This window comes from Ranitomeya variabilis, chromosome 4 (genome assembly GCF_051348905.1).
Source record: "Ranitomeya variabilis isolate aRanVar5 chromosome 4, aRanVar5.hap1, whole genome shotgun sequence".
Taxonomy (NCBI): Eukaryota; Metazoa; Chordata; class Amphibia; order Anura; family Dendrobatidae; genus Ranitomeya; species Ranitomeya variabilis.
Window position 1 is genome coordinate 361,288,594 of NC_135235.1, and position 19,299 is coordinate 361,307,892.

The following is a 19,299-nucleotide window of genomic DNA, read 5'->3' on the forward strand; positions in this document are numbered from 1 at the left end:
TAAACATGAGGTAACATCCTCGTTGAAGGGCACTATCTGCTACGCTGTAACATTGTACATACCTCTTGCGGTAAAAGTCTGTAGTTTAAAGTCCAGGGTATTTAGGAGTTCTGGTTCAAGCACGTGCTCCAGGGAGAAAAGAATACAGCGCTCAACAGCTCCTGTTTTATCGGCCGGGAACAATAGTACTACGTCTGTCGAATGAGCGCACAGTATTGTACCGCCCAATCAGCACACAGGAGGTGGAGAGTTTGGCGCTCCTAAGTATCAAGCTTCTCCACCCATTACATCGTATACAATATTGTGCACACCTCTGTTGCACGGTGCGATCATGCCGCCACAGCGGGACACTTGACGACGAAAGAAAGTTTCAAACGATCTGCTACGACGTACGATTCTATGCGGGGTCCCTGATCGCTGCTGCGTGTCAGACACAGCGATATCGTATGTATATCGCTGCAACGTCACGGATCGTGCCGTCGTAGCGACCAAAGTGCCACTGTGAGACAGTACCCTAAGAGTGGGTTAATTAGAACATTGAGAGATAAAATATCAAAAGCAAAATTCAGTTAATCACATTGTATAAATTAAATAAATGTATTTGGATTATGCAGTGAGAAAGAAGTATTTGATCCCTCTGGCAAGCAAGACTTAATATTTGGTGGCAAAACCGTTGTTGGCAAGCACAGCAGTCAGGCATTTTTTGTAGTTGATGATGAGGTTTGCACACGTCAGGAGGAATTTTGGTCCACGCTTTGCAGATCATCTCTAAATCATTAAGATTCTGTGTCTGTCAATTGGCAACTCGAAGCTTCAACTCCCTCCGTGAGTTTTATATGGGATTAAGGTCTGGAGACTGTCCAGGTCACCCCATGATCTTAATATGCTTCTTTTCAAGCCACTCCTTTGTTGCCTTGGCTATATGTTTTGGGTCATTGTCTTGCTGGAACACCCATCCACGACCCATTTTTAATGCCTTGTAAGTGGGAAGGAGGTTGTCACTCAGGATTTTACAGTACATTGCTTCATCCCATCCATTCTCCCATTGATGCAGTGAAGTAGTCCTGTGCCCATAGCAGAGAAACACCCTAAAAACATATTTTTTCCACCTCGATGCTTGACAGTGGGGACGGTGTTCTTTGGGTCACAGGCAGCATTTCTCTTCCTCCAAACAAGGCGAGTTGAGTTAATGTCAAAGAGCTACATTTTTATCTCATCTGACCACATCACCTTCTCCCAATCACTCACAGAATCATTCAGGTATTTATTGGCAAGTGTGGCACCCCAGGATCCTGGTCGTCACAGTAGCATTGCTTTCCTCATGGGGAGAGTGATGTTACGCTTTAAGTCAACAAGGGATAATTGTAACCAGGTAACACAAGAATGCAACACATTCACACTCCAGGCCACCAGGGGGCGCTTTTGATCCTATTTACTAGATGACTCCCCATATATATATATCTGGTAGTCTGTAGGGAAAGGCAGTCAGTTCTTGCCAGGAAAATGGTAAGAGCATGTGCACAACTAATAGGGGTGCTAAGGTAGGTTCCCACACCATGTAGTACTCGTTGGAAGCCCTCGCCTCTTTCTTTGAATGGCTTAATACTGCCTGGCCAGGCATTACATTCACGATATCACATTACCCACACAGAATAAATTTCCTGGACACAATGGTTATACTCAAACCGGATGGTTCCATCTCTACTGACTTGTATACCAAAAATACCAACCGCAATAGTCTGTTACACTTTACCAGTTTCCACCCTCCACCATCCTCCACAAAACGGTCTATGCACAAATCTCAATTTCACAGAGTCTCTAAAATCGTGTCAGACTCGGATCTTCGTCCCCTCAGGTTGCAAGAAATGGCCTCTAAATTCTCTCAACGTGTTTATCCGACCACAATACTCCAGAACGCCTCAGCAGCTCCCTCACCCAGACCCAATAGATCCTCCAACCGGATTCCGTTTGTCCATTCATTCCACCCTTTTGCCTATATCTTACACAGATCTATACGTAGACATTGGCACCTATTGGCAAGTGCCCATCCGGAGGTCCCAGAATTTCGGGAACCCTTTCTTCCCTGTTTTAGGAGGGCCCCCAACCTTAAGGACTCACTGGTGAGAGCTGATATAGGTACCAATAAATCAACACCATGCCAACGGTTCCTACAAAATCCTCGAACCGGGACCTTCCCCTGTCTCCATTGCTCCCAATGCCACAATGTCCATAAAGGCACATCCTTTCACCATCCACACTCAGGCAAAATATTTCACATTCCGGATTTCTTTACCTGTGACACGTCATGGGTTGTATATTTGTTCAAATGCCCATGCTGCTTACTGTATGTGGGTGAAACCACGCAACCTATACGCGACCGCATTTCAAAGCACAAATCCACCATACGCTGCAAGAATCTTTTGTTACCTATCCCCTCACATTTTACCACCCAGGGTCACAGCATCTCACAGCTTAAGTTTCAGGTTATTGAGCATATACCCCCTTTGAGATGGGGAGCAAATAGGATTGCCCGCCTGAAACGTTAGCATTATCAGCTTATTACAAAATGAAGTCAAACAGTTTTCAAGTGTAAACTTTATTCTAGGCGATGTTACATTTGCACATAGGACCCCTTGTTCGAAAGAAGCTTCTGAACTCTCTCATCCATGGAATTTGTCAGTTTTTGGATGGTTTCTGCTTCAGTTGTTTTGCATGTGGACAGAATACCCTCCCAGAGCTGTTGCTTAGATGTGAACTGCCTCCCGCCATCATAGACACTCCTTTTGATGATGCTCCAGAGGTTCTCAATGGGCTTGAGGCCAGGGGAAGATGGTGGCCACATCATAAGTTTGTCCTCTTTTATGCCCATAGCAGCCAGAGATGCAGATGTGTTTTTTGCAGCATGAGACGGTGCATTATCATGCATGAAAATGATCTTGCTGCGGAAAGCATGGTTCTTCCTCTTGAACCATGGCAGGAAGTGTTTTTAGAAACTCCACATAGATTATGGAGTTCATCTTTAGCCCTTCAGGGATCATAAAGGGGCCGACAATCTCTCTCCCCATGATTCCAGCCCAAAACATTACTCTCCTCCTCCTTGTTGGCGCCTTAGCCGTGTTTTCATGGGGTGTCCATCAACCAGCCATCCTCTACTCCATCCATCTGGACCATCGAGCATTGCACGGCACTCATCGGTGAACAAAACAGTTTGGAAGTCAGTCTTCATGTATCGTTTGGCCCACTGGAGCTGTTTCTGCGTGTGTGCAGTGGATAGAGGTGGTCGACAGGATGGCTTACGCACCTCTGAAGGACCCTGCATCTTGTTGTTCTGGGGACGTTGGAGGCACCAGCAGCTTCAAAAACTTGTCTGCTGCTATGACCAGGCATTTTTGCAGCTGCTCTTTTAACTTTACGCAATTGCCTGTTGGAACGGGTCCTCAATTTTTCCTTATCAGCACGCACACATGTGTGCTGGGAATCAGCTACATACTTCTTGATTGTGCGATGATCACGATGAAGTGTCTTGGCAATGTTGATTGTAGTCATGCCTTGACCTAAATACTCCACAATTTGTTGCTTCTCAGCAGCCGACACATCCTTTTTCTTTCCCATTTTGGCCAAAAATGTAGGCTGCTTAATAATGTGGAACAGCCTTCTTAAGTAGTCTTGCCTTTATTTAGACACACCTGCCAAACTAATTTGCACAGGTATCTGCAATTGCTTTCAGTGATATAAAGAGCCCTGACACACATCACTATCATTGAGTTTAAATGACAAACAAAAAAATTCTAACCTTATCACTCCTAAATTCTTTGTGCATAATAATTTGGAACACAGTGTATATACTTTGGTTTTTCATTTAATTTTTTGTATTGATGTATAACTTTAGTTTGTTTTTCACTTCCTGTAGTAACTGATGAAGGTCCTGTTTGTTGGACCGAAACGTTTTGGGTACTACATTAAAAATTTCACAAGAGCATTAAGTTGAGTGCAAGGTTTTTTCTTTGAGTTCTTGCCAGGAAACAGACACAGACTTAATCAGTCTGAGGCAGAAGAGGGTTTATGGAGCTGTGTAGCCGCAGTGCAGCAGTTCCCGGAAAGAGACATTCAGAAAGCCGAAGACATTGCAGTGAACGTGCAGGAGAGCAAAGCACAGGAGAGGATACCAGAGGTAGACCAGCCCCGAGCAGGCTGCCTCCTTCTGAGGTGCAGACACCGGTAGTGGGAACACCGAGGATCGTAAGGCCCTCCACGACTTACATCAGAGACCGGCAGGACAGCTGAACTCCACGTTACCTGTCAGCCTTAGTACCCAGGAGGCACAGTGACACCCTTATAGGCTGGGGCATGCTAGAGTCCCTATAAACTGCCTCAAGTCACCAGTCATACGGGTCATGTCATATCCTATATGGGGGACAGAGAGCGCAAGAGAACACCTGCGAGGACCTTATTTAAAGCCATAGCCAGTAAGGGACTACAACACCATGGCGCTAGAGGAAGGCTTTGATTTCCACCTGGATAAAGGGACTCCTAATTTGCCTCCAAGCTGGAAGGACCCTGCCTGCCCTGTGATCTGGTGCTCTGGACTGTGGCTGCTGAAGTCTTCAGTAAATAAAGTAAAGAGACTGCAAACCTGTGTCCTCGTTCTTCACTGCACCTCTCACCATCTTCCATCGACACACCGGGAGCCCTGGGGATATACCTCACCTGTGGGAAGGTATACCATCTAGCTGCCAGAACGTCACCCCAGAGGACCCCTTAAAGCAGCGTCGGTCCCCACTGAAAGAATACCACAGATGGCGTCACGAACATAAACTTTATTCCCTTTAAAGACCTTTCCCTTTTACATGGGCTCCCAGGGCCAAGGACCGGGTCACCGCCACCGTGACATCCCCCTGGGAACACCGGACCCGGTACAGAGTACCCCATGGCCCTGGCGGGCGACTGACAAGCTTCAGACAAGACTGCACATGTGCCATCATGAGCAGGGGGACATTGCAGGCACTGCAGGATTTTAAACCTTCACGGCGTAATGTGTTACCAATGGTTTTCTTGGTGACTGTGGTCTCAGCTGCCTTGAGATCATTAACAAGTTCCGTTCATGTAGTTTTAGGCAGATTTCTCACCCTCTCCATGATCAAGGATACCCCACAAGGTGAGATTTTCCATTTTACTACTATTGCACCAACAGTATTCTCCTTCTTACCCAGCATCTTAAGTGTGGTTTTGTTGCCCATTCCAGCTTTGTGCAGGTCTATGATCTTGTCCCTGACATCATAAGAAAGCTCTTTGTTTTTGCTTATGTTGTAGAGGTTAGAGTCTGCCTGATTAATTGAGTTTGTGGACAGGAGTCTTTTATAAAGGAGACTATGTAAGACAGCTGTCTTTAAGGCAGGTAATGAGTTAATTAGGAGTGTCTAACTGGTCTGTAGGAGCCAGAAATCTTAGTGGTTGGTAGAGGATCAAATACTTATTTCTCACTGCAAAATAAAAATAAATGTATATAATTTATACAATGTGATTACCTACTCTTAAAATTATAGACTGTTCATGTCTTTGTCAGTGGGCAAACTTACAAAATCAGCAAGGGATCAATTAACTATTTTCTTCACTGTATATACTTGTGTTTGAATGTTTGTTAATGGGAATACAAACTAATGAAGGACAGAGAATGTGACAGGGGGAACTAGTGTTAATGGAAGTAATTCAGTGGGTATGGAACGTATTCAGACCCCTTTAGATTTTTCACTCTTTGTTTTATTGCAGCCTTTTGGCAAATTCAAAAAAGTTTGTTTTTTTCTCATTAATGTACACGCTGCACCCCATCTTGACTGAAAAAAACAGAAATGTAGAATTTTTTCAAATTTATTAAAAAAGGAAAACTGAAATATCACATGGTCATAAGTATTCAGACTCTTTGCTCAGACACTCATATTTAAGTCACATGCTGTCCATTTCCTTGTGATCCTCCTTCAGATGGTCCTACTCCCTCATTGGAGCCAGCTATGTTTAGTTAAACTGATAGGACTCATGGCATACTAGCTCAAAAGGGTGCTTCTACTCAATACTGAGTAAAGGGTTTGAATACTTATGACCATGTGATATTTAAGTTATTCTTTTTTAATAAATTTGAAAAAATGTTGACATTTCTGTTTTTTTTTCTGTCAAGATGGTGTGAAGCGTGTACATTAATGAGAAAAAAATTAACTTTTTTGAATTTACCAAATGGCTGCAATGAAACAAAGAGTGAAAAATGTAAAGGGGTATGAATACTTTCTGTACCACCTGTAAATTATAACTATAGCATTAGTAATGGAGATTCATCCTAGAGAAGCCTCTCTATTACTATGCAGTGGGCTTGATGTCACCAGACAATACAGAGGTGACATCAACTTTACAAATATTACCCTATTTGCCATCACCACAGGACAAGTGGGAAGAGCTGGGGAAAGCGCCAAAATTGGCGCATCTAATAGATGTGCCTCTTCTGGGTGGCTGTGGGCAGATATTTTTATTAAAATTATTTCAAAAAACAGCATAGGGACCTTGATAATGCTGACAGCTGTCAGTTTTACCTGGCTGGATATACACAATACAGGGGAACCACAACATTTTTTTAATTATTTATTTAGAGCACAGGCACTAGCTGATGAATACTCCCATCAGCCGCCGCCTGCTCTTGCTGTAATTAGTGGCAGCAGGTGTAGGCTGATGGGAGCAGTAGTCTGGCCAGCGGTAATGATTTGACCACAGATTTGAAGCAATGTCTGCCACACTGTCATGCTCATGTGTTTATTCGGGACAGAACCCTAACAGTGGTATAGAAAATGTTCAGCACAGCCTAGGAAGGGAGGTGCACAGTCATAGGTTCCCAAACCTTGATGTATAAGATACAAGTGACTAGCACACTCCAAAGTGTTGTGATGCAAAAGGGTTTACTGGACCTTCATCAGTGTGCTATAAAGGGAATATATACAAAATGTCAACCAATGTATAAATAAAAGAACAAAAAAGAAAAAATTAAACATAAACAAAATACCAAAGGAATAACAAAATTATGTACATCACGAAGAGCAGCAGAGTCATGAGTATAAATAGAACAACAACCGTGGCGTGCAGTCAAAACATACATGTCTGCTCATAAGGTGCGCTGCAAGATAAATGTCTGTGCACTTGGACATATAGACATGATTGCAAGTCCAGGGTAGAGGAGGGTCAGAGGACCACAATGGTGATTGTCATGAATCCCCAATGGCGAGGGATAGCACAGGACAAGCAAAGTATAATAAATATCGGACGAGCTCTAGGGTGATGGAACCTGGGCTGACCGCTGCCCTACGCCTGACAAACGCAACTAGAGATAGCCAGGGAGCGTGCCTACGTTGGTTCTAGACGCCACGCACCAGCCTAAGAGCTAACTAGTACTGCAGAGAAAACAAAGACCTCACTTGCCTCCAGAGGAATTAACCCCAAAAGGTATAGTTGCCCCCCACATGTATTGACGGTGAAATGAGAGGAAGGCACACACATAGAGATGATGTATATAGCTTTAGCAAATAGAGGCCCACTGAAAACTAGAAAGCAGAATGATACAAAAGGGGACTGAGCGGTCAGCAAAAAACCCTAATCAAAAAAACCATCCTGAGATTACAAGAACCCATGTGCCAACTCATGGCACATGGGGAGAACCTCAGTCCACTAGAGCAACCAGCTAGCATAGAGACATTCTAAGCAAGCTGGACCAAAAACCAAACAACTGAAAATCAGCACTTAGCTTATCCTGAAAGATCTGGGAGCAGGTAGGCAGGAACCAAACAGAGCACATCTGAACACATTGATAGCCGGCAAGGGAAATGACAGAAAGGCCAGGTAAAATAGGAAACACCCAGCCCCTGATGGACAGGTGGAAACCAAAGGCCGCAACCCACCAAAGTCACCCAGTACCAGCAGTAACCACCAGAGGGAGCCCACAAACAGAATCCACAACAGTACCCCCCCCTTGAGGAGGGGTCACCGAACCCTCACGAGAACCCCCAGGGCGATCAGGGTGAGCTCTATGGAAGGCGCGGACCAAATCAGTCGCATGAACATCGGAGGCGACCACCCAGGAATTATCCTCCTGACCATAACCCTTCCACTTAACCAAATACTGGAGTTTGCGTCTGGAAACACGAGAATCCAAGATCTTTTCAACAACATACTCCAATTCTCCCTCCACCAGCACCGGAGCAGGAGGCTCGACCGAAGGAACAACGGGCACCTCATACCTCCGCAACAACGACCGATGGAACACATTATGAATAGCAAACGATGCTGGGAGATCCAAACGAAAAGATACAGGGTTAAGAATCTCCGAGATCCTATAAGGACCGATGAACCGAGGCTTGAACTTAGGAGAAGAGACCTTCATAGGGACAAAACGAGAAGACAACCACACCAAGTCCCCAACAAGAAGTCGGCGACCCACGCGGCGACGGCGATTAGCAAACTGCTGAGTCTTCTCCTGAGATAACTTCAAATTGTCCACCACCTGATTCCAAATCTGATGTAGCCTGTCCACCACCACGTCCACTCCAGGACAATCCGAAGATTCCGCCTGACCAGAGGAAAAACGAGGATGAAACCCCGAATTACAAAAAAAAGGAGAGACCAACGTGGCAGAACTAGCCCGATTATTAAGAGCAAATTCGGCCAGTGGCAAAAAAGCAACCCAGTCATCCTGATCAGCAGAAACAAAACACCTCAAATAAGTTTCCAAGATCTGATTAGTTCGCTCCGTCTGGCCATTCGTCTGAGGATGGAATGCAGACGAGAAAGACAAATCAATGCCCATCTTGGCACAAAACGTCCGTCAAAATCTAGACACAAACTGGGATCCCCTGTCAGAAACGATATTCTCCGGAATCCCATGCAAACGAACCACGTTCTGAAAAAACAAAGGAACCAACTCAGAGGAGGAGGGCAACTTAGGCAAGGGCACCAAATGAACCATCTTAGAAAAGCGGTCACACACAACCCAGATAACGGACATTTTCTGTGAAACCGGGAGATCAGAAATAAAATCCATGGAAATGTGCGTCCAAGGCCTCTTCGGGATGGGCAATGATAACAACAACCCACTAGCCCGTGAACAGCAAGGCTTAGCTCGAGCACACACTTCACAAGACTGCACAAAGGTACGCACATCCCTAGACAAGGAAGGCCACCAAAAAGACCTGGCCACCAAGTCTCTTGTACCAAATATTCCAGGATGACCAGCCAACACAGAAGAATGGACCTCGGAGATGACTCTACTGGTCCAATCATCCGGAACAAACAATCTTTCTGGTGGACATCGATCCGGTTTATCCACCTGAAACTCCTGCAATACGCGTCGCAAGTCTGGGGATACGGCGGACAATATTACCCCATCCCTAAGGATACCAGCAGGCCCAGTGTCTCCAGGAGAGTCAGGCACAAAACTCCTGGAAAGAGCATCTGCCTTCACATTCTTTGAACCTGGCAGGTATGAAACCACGAAATTGAAACGAGAAAAAAATAACGACCAACGAGCCTGTCTAGGATTCAAACGCCTGGCAGACTCAAGGTAAATGAGATTCTTGTGATCAGTCAAGACCACCACGCGATGTTTAGCACCCTCAAGCCAATGACGCCACTCCTCAAATGCCCACTTCATGGCCAAAAGCTCCCGATTACCCACATCATAATTGCGCTCGGCGGGCGAGAATTTTCTAGAGAAGAAAGCACATGGCTTCATCACCGAGCCATTAGAACTTCTCTGTGACAAAACCGCCCCCGCTCCAATCTCGGAAGCATCAACCTCCACCTGAAAAGGAAGTGAAACATCTGGTTGACACAACACAGGAGCAGAAGAAAACCGGCGCTTAAGTTCCCGAAAGGCCTCCACGGCCGCAGGAGACCAATCAGCAACATCAGCACCCTTTTTAGTCAAATCAGTCAAAGGTTTAACAATACTGGAAAAATTAGCAATGAACCGACGATAAAAATTAGCAAACCCCAAGAACTTCTGAAGGCTCTTAACAGATGTAGGTTGTGTCCAGTCACAAATAGCCTGAACCTTAACGGGATCCATCTCAATAGTAGAAGGAGAAAAAATGTACCCCAAAAAAGAAATCTTCTGGACTCCGAAGAGACACTTTGAGCCCTTCACAAACAGAGAATTGGCCCGCAAAACCTGAAACACCTTCCTGACCTGTAGAACGTGAGACTCCCAGTCATCAGAAAACACCAAAATATCATCCAAATACACAATCATAAACTTATCCAGATATTCACGGAAAATATTGTGCATAAAGGACTGAAAGACTGACGGAGCATTGGAGAGTCCAAAAGGCATTACCAAATACTCAAAATGGCCCTCAGGCGTATTAAATGCGGTTTTCCACTCATCACCCTGTTTTATCCGCACCAGATTATACGCACCACGAAGATCTATTTTAGTGAACCACCTAGCCCCCTTAATGCGAGCAAACAAATCAGTAAATAATGGCAATGGATACTGGTATTTGACTGTAATCTTATTTAGAAGGCGATAATCTATACAAGGCCTCAGGGAACCATCTTTTTTTGCCACGAAAAAAAAACCTGCTCCCAGAGGGGACGAAGATGGACGAATATGTCCCTTTTCCAAGGACTCCTTAATATAATTCCGCATAGCAGTATGCTCTGGCAGTGACAGATTAAATAAACGACCCTTAGGGAACTTACTGCCAGGAATCAATTCTATAGCACAGTCACACTCTCTATGAGGAGGGAGCGAATTGAGCTTAGGCTCCTCAAAAACATCCCTATAATCCGACAAAAACGCAGGGATCTCCGAAGGAGTAGATGAAGCGATAGAAATCGGAGGTGCATCATCATGAACCCCCTGACATCCCCAGCTTAGCACAGACATTGTTTTCCAGTCCAGGACAGGATTATGAGTTTGTAACCATGGCAGACCAAGCACTAGTACATCATGTAAATTATACAGTACAAGGAAGCGAATCACCTCCTGATGAACGGGAGTCATGCGCATGGTCACTTGTGTCCAATACTGCGGTTTATTCATAGCCAATGGTGTAGAATCAATTCCCTTCAGAGGAATAGGAACTTCCAGAGGCTCTAGACTAAAACCGCAGCGTTTAGCAAATGACCAATCCATAAGACTCAGGGCAGCGCCTGAATCCACATAGGCATCGACGGAAATGGAAGACAGTGAAAAAATCTGAGTCACAGACAAAATGAACTTAGACTGCAGAGTATCAATGGCAAAAGATTTATCAACCCTTTTTGTGCGTTTAAAGCATGCTGATATAACATGAGCTGAATCACCACAATAAAAACACAAACCATTTTTCCGCCTATAATTTTGCCGTTCACTTCTGGACTGAATTCTATCACATTGCATAGTCTCAGGTGCCTGTTCAGAAGACACCGCCAACTGGTGCACGGGTTTGCGCTCCCGTAAACGCCGATCAATCTGAATGGCCATAGCCATAGACTCATTCAGACCTGTAGGCGCAGGGAACCCCACCATAATATCCTTAATGGCCTCAGAAAGACCATTTCTGAAGTTTGCAGCCAGGGCGCACTCATTCCACTGAGTAAGCACCGACCATTTCCGAAATTTCTGACAATATATTTCCGCTTCATCATGCCCCTGAGAGAGGGCTAATAAAGCCTTTTCAGCCTGAATCTCTAGGTTAGGTTCCTCATAGAGCAATCCCAATGCCAGAAAAAACGCATCCACACTGAGCAATGCAGGATCCCCTGGTGCCAATGCAAATGCCCAATTCTGAGGGTCGCCCCGTAGGAACGATATAACAATCTTGACCTGTTGAGCAGGGTCTCCAGAGGAGCGAGATTTCAAAGAGAGAAACAATTTACAATTGTTCCTGAAATTCAGGAAGGTAGATCTATCTCCAGAAAAAAACTCTGGAATAGGAATTCTAGGTTCAGACATGGGAGTGTGAACAACGAAATCCTGTATGTTTTGAACCTTTGCCGCGAGATTACTCAGGCTAGAAGCCAAACTCTGGACATCCATGATAAACAGCTAAGATCAGAGCCATTCAAGGGTTAAGAGGAGGTAAGAAGCAGCTAGACAGCAATTAAGGGCTAGGCAGCAAAACTCTGAAGGGAAAAAAAAAAAAAAATTTCCCTTGAACACTTCTTTTTCTCCTGCTTCAGCCCAAACAATTAACACTTTGTGGGCCGGCTATACTGTCATGAATCCCCAATGGCGAGGGATAGCACAGGACAAGCAAAGTATAATAAATATCGGACGAGCTCTAGGGTGATGGAACCTGGGCTGACCGCTGCCCTACGCCTGACAAACGCAACTAGAGATAGCCAGGGAGCGTGCCTACGTTGGTTCTAGACGCCACGCACCAGCCTAAGAGCTAACTAGTACTGCAGAGAAAACAAAGACCTCACTTGCCTCCAGAGGAATTAACCCCAAAAGGTATAGTTGCCCCCCACATGTATTGACGGTGAAATGAGAGGAAGGCACACACATAGAGATGATGTATATAGCTTTAGCAAATAGAGGCCCGCTGAAAACTAGAAAGCAGAATGATACAAAAGGGGACTGAGCGGTCAGCAAAAAACCCTAATCAAAAAAACCATCCTGAGATTACAAGAACCCATGTGCCAACTCATGGCACATGGGGAGAACCTCAGTCCACTAGAGCAACCAGCTAGCATAGAGACATTCTAAGCAAGCTGGACCAAAAACCAAACAACTGAAAATCAGCACTTAGCTTATCCTGAAAGATCTGGGAGCAGGTAGGCAGGAACCAAACAGAGCACATCTGAACACATTGATAGCCGGCAAGGGAAATGACAGAAAGGCCAGGTAAAATAGGAAACACCCAGCCCCTGATGGACAGGTGGAAACCAAAGGCCGCAACCCACCAAAGTCACCCAGTACCAGCAGTAACCACCAGAGGGAGCCCACAAACAGAATCCACAACAGGTGATTATGAAAGGGGAATGATGTAACGGGGGGGAGAAATGAAAATGAGAACATACCTAAATACAGTAGTATGCTTGATGGAGCCCCAAAATAGTTACCTAATTGGCATCTAAAGTAAGAGAGGTGGGAAAAAAATGACATATACAGAAGTGATGACGCTATGACGTGCTTATAGCAACTGAACATGGGGTACATACCCATATAATAGACCTGGGATTATAGACCAGTGAGGCAGCCAGGCCGTCTGTAGAGGGAAATATAATGGGTAGTAGGTTATGGGGCTGACATGGGAAAAGCAAAGTGCCGACCGCCAGTGGAGGAGCGTGCCGCATGAATGACTTACCAACTCACAGAGACAGAGCATGGATGTACGCAGTGTCCACCGCAAGTATAGTGAGGGGGTAGTGTGCCTGGATCCTCTATATATAGGGGAGACAGGGCGCTATGTGCGCGCTGTAATGCCGGCATGTAAAATCGGAAGGGGCGGGGCTGTGATGACACGAATGTCAGATGACCATTGAGGGCGGCGTGATATGCGTTCCACAGATGCTGAGAAGGAAAATGGAGGTGCGTTCCAGAGCAGAGAGCGGTGAATTGCTGTGAACGAAGTAAGTAATATGGTGGCCGTAGAGTGTCACAGATGGCGAGGGAGTGGAATCAGAGCGGACGATTCTGTTAGAAGAAATGGTCAATTAATGTGATGATCAACTAACAGTGCAGTTACTATATAATGCCAAAATAAGGAGCACATTACGTGGCACACAAAGGGACAAATGACAATGATCTGAGATAATGATAAAAGATAGCGATGTAATGCTATCTGTATAATGTAATTAAAGGAATACTGGAATGTATAATTTCATATAGAGACTTAGCAAATGGACATAGCATAAGAACCAATGAGTAAGTATGATCATTCACTGTCAATGTAGTTAACCAGGATAAGAAACACATACAAAAATGAACATAACGTGGCACACAATGAGATGAATAGTGATTCATGGTAAAAATACCAGAAAGCGAAAAATTACATGTAAATAAGAACCTGGCGAATGGACATCACATATATATAATAAACCATGACGGATATGGTATCTGAATTATGTCATGGTGACCCTATAACCGGGCTATTATTATCATTATATATATTGTATGGCCTGTGCTTGGTAAAGGGAGAGGTAGAGAACTGTATGGACTAGAAGTACAGATGATATATTCACTGGACTAATGTCCTAAAGTTAGAGATACTGTTTCAAATGAAGGACATCAGTTCGTAGTCCCTATTAAGTCCTTTAGGGCTCAAAGTGTTGAGCTCATGGATCCAGTACGCCTCTCTACTTTTGAGCATAGAACCCTAACAGTAACACAGACTTCCTGTTGAGGTCCATGCTTGATGTCTGTACTCGAACAGCCAAGGTCCGGTACAGACATCAAACTTTACTGTTCAGGTTTGCTCATCTCTAGTCTCCACTATTCTATCTTCAAATAATATATCGTCAATATTTTCATTCTATACATTATGACATTATGCTTTCTATTATTGCCTTTTAAACAGTAAATAAACATTGCAATTAATTTTTTGCATTTAGCAAGCACTTGAATTTCCTGAAGATCAGTGGAGATTTGGGTTCTGAGATTCCCACTGACTAAAGAATATGAGGAAAAGGTACATGCACGTAACAGGGATCACCCAAACCAATCAAGATATTAAAAAAGCTTTATTACAGAACGAAAAGAGCACACATAAAAACAATTAAAAATCCTTAAAGGATGGTTCACGTCGTTACAGATCCATAAATAAAGGGTAAAATACCCAAAAGAGGTATCCCTCGGCTGGATAATGCAAATATCACAGATTTACAGCATCAGAGCACACATATACAGCAGGAGACTTTGCTGAATGCCGGATCACAGCATGATAACAGCAATTTAAACTAGAGGTATATAGACAATAATTTGATACTGTCCCTCCTGAACCTGTGTGTGTGGACAATGTAGCCTACCCAATAATTTCAATAAGATAACAATCAGTACGAGGGGTCCCCCACACATATACCCTGACTGTGGACACCCAGGGATAAAGTCAGGTAAGGCAATGATCAATACTTAGCCCTGGCTTGAATACAGTCAGAAGGTCACCCCGGTCTAAAGTCCAGCCTCTGGGATACCCGGACCCACGTGTTCCAACACTCGTGGTGTATTTCTCAAGGTGGATGTGCTCTAATCCCCTATACGGCGCTTTAAATAGAGGTCAAAATAATCATAAAACATACCAGCTATGTCCTGGCGAAGCGGAGGTGACATTGTGGGGAATCAAGGGCGGTGCACGCGGTGCGCAGTGAGCAGTGACCCAGAAGCGAGTGAAAGTTCAATAGAAGACGGCGCATGCGCTAGACTTGTGAAAGGCGGAAGTCACAAATGTTACTCAGTGAAGGAATACACATTGCGTTCGGGCGCCTGCGTGTCTTTGTCAAACAGGCACTCCCGGCTGTGCATGCAGATAGTAAGCATTATCCATTAGATGGCCACAGAGCTATATAACTAGACATGTAATAAGCTGTTGGCACTGCTATGATGCAGGGGATTAATTCATATCGCAAGTACGGATGTCTAATAGTAAACAGTACCCAAAGTTACAAACCATTAACAAAGGAAAATACAAAGTAAATGTAACAAAAGAAATAGTAAAGTATAAAAAAATAATTTAAGAAATTATATATAAAGAAAAGGAATGAAAAATAATGAATTGTGCAAACACATGTAAAGATATGCATGTGTATATAGGCACATGTAAAAATAGATGTACTAAACAAGAAAATACCCACAAAAATACATAGATAAATGCGACCCTGAATTAACATCCTAATAGCGGAACCCAGATGACCCAGTTGGAATAGCAAAATGAAATGGCAGCAGGACTCTTCTGATTGGCTTCTTCATTGTTTCTTCTGTCCTTCTTCTTCTTTAAACTTGGGAATCTAGAAGAAGGGGGCAAAATATAAGAACCACACAAACAAAGATGGAAAAGGTCCCACCAAAGTGGGGGAGCACGGTTGGACCACTATCTAAGCAAACATACAAATGGGTGTGATTCACCCAGGACTATGATAGGAATGGACAACCTGGGTCAAATCACATTTTCCCATAAAAACCGGTATAAAGTAGCTCCTCATTTAAGCCTCCTGGCGAGAGGCTGCCTAGGTTAAAAATCCACCTCGCCTCTCACCTGAGAAGTTCATCTGTGAGCCTACCTCCCCTAATATTAGTGCGATCACCCTCCAATCCCATAACACGCAAGGTTTTTGAAGACCCATGATGGATATCAAGGAAATGTGCTGCCACTGCGGAGATGGGTTCACCTTTTGATCTATCTTTCCTTGCAGTGGCTATGTTAAAGAGGTGTTGTTGGGTCCGCCGACACAGCTCCTGGGTAGTCTGGCCTACATATAGTTTTTCACATCCAAAGATCAGAGCATAGACAAGATTGCGTGAACAGCAGTTGAAATAGGCTTTCAACTGGACCTGTGTGGATAAATGATTCAATGAGATGCCAGTACTGGAAATCATTAAGGGACAGATTGAGCAGTCTCCACATGGGAATGAGCCCTTGTTTGGGTTCCCAACCCTCAGTTTGGTCATAGGTCGTTTATAGTGACTATTAGTCAAAAAGTCCTTAAGATTTTTAGCTCGTCTCGCTACCAGTTGTGAGTGATCACCAATGAAAGGTTTGAGTTTGGTTTCGCTTAGCAAGATACCCCAGTTCCTATTCAGGATATTGTAAACATCTCCCCACTGGTTATTAAACCGGGTTACCATATGGATTTTATTAGAGTTTTCTCTTACTCTGGGTTGTATGTTGTGAAATTGGATTTTGGGCTCCCCCGGTGGCCACTGGTGGAATTGAACTTGTGTGCATCATCCCCTCTGTTGACCTGTTCCCATCAGGATGTGGGAGTCGCTATTTAACCTTGCTCCTCTGTCATTTCCATGCCGGTCAACATTGTAATCAGAAGCCTTTCTGTGCATGTTCCTGCTTCTAGACAACTCCCAGCTAAGTCGGACTTTTGTCCTTGTTTGTTTTTGCATTTTGTTCCAGTTCACAGCTGCAGTTTCGTTTCTGTGTCTGGAAAGCTCTTGTGATCTGAAATTGCCACTCTGATGTTATGAGTTAATACTAGAGTCTTAAAGTAATTTCAGGATGGTGTTTTGATAGGGTTTTCAGCTGACCATGAAAGTGCCCTTTCTGTCTTCCTGCTATCTAGTAAGCGGACCTCGATTTTGCTAAACCTATTTTCATACTACGTTTGTCATTTTCATCTAAAATCACCGCCAATATATGTGGGGGCCTCTGTCTGCCTTTCGGGGAAATTTCTCTAGAGGTGAGCCAGGACTGTATTTTCCTCTGCCAGAATTAGTTAGTCCTCCGGCTGGCGCTGAGCGTCTAGGGATAAAACGTAGGCACGCTACCCAGCTACTGTTAGTTGTGCGGCAGGTTTAGTTCATGGTCAGTTTAGTTTCCATCCTTCCAAGAGCTTGTTCCTATGTATGCTGGGCTATGTTCTCTTGCCATTGAGAACCATAACAGTTTGACCGGCCCACAAAGGGTTAAATTAATTGGCAGAGAAAGGAGAGAAAAAAGAAGTCTGCTGAAAAATTTTTTTTTTTTTTCTTCAGTTCTGAGTGTGCTTTCAATTGAATCCCTTGCAAGTCTGCCTATATTGCAGCCTTCCTCTCTCTCTCTCCTTCTAATCCTGGAATGGCTCTGTGTTCACCTGTTTAAAATGGATATTCAGAGTTTAGCTGCAGGTTTGAATAATCTCACCACGAAAGTTCAAAATTTACAAGATTTTGTTGTTCATGTTCCTATATCTGAACCTAGAATTCCTTTGCCTGAATTTTTCTCGGGGAATAGATCTTGCTTTCAAAATTTCAAAAATAATTGCAAGTTGTTTTTGTCCCTGAAATCTCGCTCTGCTGGAGATCCTGCACAGCAGGTCAGGATTGTGATTTCCTTGCTCCGGGGCGACCCTCAAGATTGGGCTTTTGCATTGGCTCCAGGGGATCCTGCGTTGCTCAATGTGGATGCGTTTTTTCTGGCCTTGGGGTTGCTTTATGAGGAACCTCATTTAGAGCTTCAGGCGGAAAGAGCCTTGATGTCCCTATCTCAGGGGCAAGATGAAGTTGAAATATACTGCCAAAAATTCCGTAAATGGTCTGTGCTTACTCAGTGGAATGAGTGCGCCCTGGCGGCGAATTTCAGAGAGGGTCTCTCTGATGCCATTAAGGACGTTATGGTGGGGTTCCCTGTGCCTGCGGGTCTGAATGAGTCCATGACAATGGCTATTCAGATCGATAGACGTCTGCGGGAGCGCAAACCTGTGCACCATTTGGCGGTGTCTACTGAGAAGACGCCAGAGAATATGCAATGTGATAGAATTCTGTCCAGAAGCGAACGGCAGAATTTTAGACGAAAAAATGGGTTGTGCTTTTATTGTGGTGATTCAACTCATGTTATATCAGCATGCTCTAAGCGTACTAAGAAGCTTGATAAGTCAGTTTCAATTGGCACTTTTCAGTCTAAGTTTATTCTATCTGTGACCCTGATTTGTTCTTTATCATCTATTACCGCGGACGCCTATGTCGACTCTGGCGCCGCTTTGAGTCTTATGGATTGGTCCTTTGCCAAACGCTGTGGGTATGATTTAGAGCCTCTTGAAACTCCTATACCTCTGAAGGGGATTGACTCCACCCCATTGGCTAGTAATAAACCACAATACTGGACACAAGTAACTATGCGAATTAATCTGGATCATCAGGAGATTATTCGCTTTCTTGTGCTGTATAATCTACATGATGTGTTGGTGCTTGGATTGCCATGGCTGCAATCTCATAACCCAGTTCTCGACTGGAAAGCTATGTCTGTGTTAAGCTGGGGATGTAAGGGGATGCATGGGGACGTACCTTTGGTTTCCATTTCATCATCTATTCCCTCTGAGATTCCTGAATTCTTGTCTGACTATCGTGACGTTTTTGAAGAACCTAAGCTTGGTTCATTACCTCCGCACCGGGAGTGCGATTGTGCCATAGATTTGATTCCGGGTAGTAAATACCCTAAGGGTCGTTTATTTAATCTGTCTGTGCCTGAACATGCTGCTATGCGAGAATATATAAAGGAGTCCTTGGAAAAGGGACATATTCGTCCTTCGTCATCTCCCTTAGGAGCCGGTTTTTTCTTTGTGGCTAAGAAAGATGGCTCTTTGAGGCCGTGTATTGATTATCGGCTTTTGAATAAAATCACGGTTAAATATCAATATCCGTTG